Source organism: Pristiophorus japonicus, chromosome 8 (assembly GCF_044704955.1).
Source record: "Pristiophorus japonicus isolate sPriJap1 chromosome 8, sPriJap1.hap1, whole genome shotgun sequence".
NCBI classification, from domain to species: Eukaryota; Metazoa; Chordata; class Chondrichthyes; family Pristiophoridae; genus Pristiophorus; species Pristiophorus japonicus.
The window spans coordinates 221,289,421-221,291,920 of NC_091984.1; the positions used below are offsets into that span (position 1 = coordinate 221,289,421).

General features: G+C 49.2%; 1 non-coding gene and 2 pseudogenes across 1 annotated transcript; all 3 read right to left on the reverse strand.

Moving 5' to 3' along the window:
- Positions 1 to 133: 133 nt before the first annotated feature.
- LOC139269462 (5S ribosomal RNA) lies at positions 134 to 252 on the reverse strand (annotated as a pseudogene).
- Positions 253 to 1,122: 870 nt separating this feature from the next.
- On the reverse strand, positions 1,123 to 1,241 carry LOC139269698 (5S ribosomal RNA; annotated as a pseudogene).
- An 868-nt stretch (positions 1,242 to 2,109) lies between these two features.
- LOC139270154 (5S ribosomal RNA) lies at positions 2,110 to 2,228 on the reverse strand. Its single transcript, XR_011594501.1, has one exon. It is a non-coding gene; the product is annotated as a 5S ribosomal RNA (ribosomal RNA).
- Positions 2,229 to 2,500: the final 272 nt, after the last annotated feature.

Genomic DNA, 2,500 nt, shown 5'->3' on the forward strand with positions numbered 1-2,500 from the left:
CGACCCCCTTGCATTTGTGTAGCAGCAGGAGAATGTGCAGGAAAGAAATGGTGAAAGCAAAGTGAAAGAGAGAGCAGCAAAAAGGTTGTTGATGGATGTGCAGAAGCATGAGCAGCCTGTGGATGGCAGCAAAAGCCTACTGCACCTGGTATTCCCAGGCAGTCTCCCATCCAAGTACTAACCAGGCCTGACTCTGCTTAGCTTCCGAGATCAGACGAGATCGGCCGTTTTCAGACTAGTGTGGCCGTAGGCATCGATGTCATGGCTTTCTCTTTACTTAAACGGACATAAGGCTGTTCTTCACTCCTTATTCTCCTTCCATGCATTCATCCAAGGAATCAGCACTCAAGATTCATTTCACCATTTTCCTTCCGCCACACCCACCTCTTGCTGCTCTGACTCCCACACAAGCAAACGACAAGCCCTACCCTTCATTGCCTTGCCTCAAGCTTCAAAACTGCCTGACTTTCACCATTCCCTCACTCACCCACAAATCACTCACTCATTCACCCCCCAATCTCACGCTCGCCAATCTCGAAATCTCTCATCCCCTCAAATCGCTCTCCCCCAAATCTCCCCATCCCCAAATCTCTCCTCCCCCAAAAAAGCTTCCACCGCCCCCAAAACACCAGGATTGTTTCATTTCCAATCCTACCAATTATTAAGCCAGATCGCTGTTGTAGCCACATTTCGGAACCCCATGTGGCAAGTGGCGCCTGCTACTCGGCATTCTGATTTGCAACACTCCTCACATGAACACACATGCATTCCAGCAGCATGCTAGTTGGCTTTACATTTTTCCTGCATTGAATTGCAGCTCTTCCTGCACGATTCTTTGTTCTCTTGCTGTTTGTCCCTCTCAGGTTTCTATGCACCTTGTCTCTCCTCTCTGTTGCTGCGTCCTGGTGTGCCTGCGCCAGCGTGTATTTTTTTGCCAACTTATTTTGTTGTTCTGCGTTCTTTCGTCCCTTGCGTCGACCCCCTTGCATTTGTGTAGCAGCAGGAGAATGTGCAGGAAAGAAATGGTGAAAGCAAAGTGAAAGAGAGAGCAGCAAAAAGGTTGTTGATGGATCAACGGCACTGTGTGTGCAGAAGCATGAGCAGCCTGTGGATGGCAGCAAAAGCCTACTGCACCTGTTATTCCCAGGCAGTCTCCCATCCAAGTACTCACCAGCCCTGAATCTGCTTAGCTTCAGAGATCAGACGAGATCGGGCGTTTTCAGACTAGTGTGGCCGTAGGCATCGATGTCATGGCTTTCTCTTTACTTAAACGGACATAAGGCTGTTCTTCACTCCTTTTTCTCCTTCCATGCATTCATCCAAGGAATCAGCACTCAAGATTCATTTCAACATTTTCCTTCCGCCACACCCACCTCTTGCTGCTCTGACTCCCACACAAGCAAACGACAAGCCCTACCCTTCATTGCCTTGCCTCAAGCTTCAAAACTGCCTGACTTTCACCATTCCCTCACTCACCCACAAATCACTCACTCATTCACCCCCCAATCTCACGCTCGCCAACCTCGAAATCTCTCATCCCCTCAAATCGCTCTCCCAAATCTCCCCATCCCCAAATCTCTCCTCCCCCAAAAAAGCTTCCACCGCCCCCAAAACACCAGGATTGTTTCATTTCCAATCCCACCAATTATTAAGCCAGATCGCTGTTGTAGCCACATTTCGGAACCCCATGTGGCAAGTGGCGCCTGCTACTCGGCATTCTGATTTGCAACACTCCTCACATGAACACACATGCATTCCAGCAGCATGCTAGTTGGCTTTACATTTTTCCTGCATTGAATTGCAGCTCTTCCTGCACGATTCTTTGTTCTCTTGCTGTTTGTCCCTCTCAGGTTTCTATGCACCTTGTCTCTCCTCTCTGTTGCTGCGTCCTGGTGTGCCTGCGCCAGCGTGTATTTTTTTGCCAACTTATTTTGTTGTTCTGCGTTCTTTCGTCCCTTGCGTCGACCCCCTTGCATTTGTGTAGCAGCAGGAAAATGTGCAGGAAAGAAATGGTGAAAGCAAAGTGAGAGAGAGAGCAGCAAAAAGGTTGTTGATGGATCAACGGCACTGTGTGTGCAGAAGCATGAGCAGCCTGTGGATGGCAGCAAAAGCCTACTGCACCTGGTATTCCCAGGCAGTCTCCCATCCAAGTACTAACCAGGCCTCAGTCTGCTTGGTTTCCGAGATCAGACGGGATCGGGCGTTTTCAGACTAGTGTGGCCGTAGGCATCGATGTCATGGCTTTCTCTTTACTTAAACGGACATAAGGCTGTTCTTCACTCCTTTTTCTCCTTCCATGCATTCATCCAAGGAATCAGCACTCAAGATTCATTTCAACATTTTCCTTCCGCCACACCCACCTCTTGCTGCTCTGACTCCCACACAAGCAAACGACAAGCCCTACCCTTCATTGCCTTGCCTCAAGCTTCAAAACTGCCTGACTTTCACCATTCCCTCACTCACCCACAAATCACTCACTCATTCACCCCCCAATCTCACG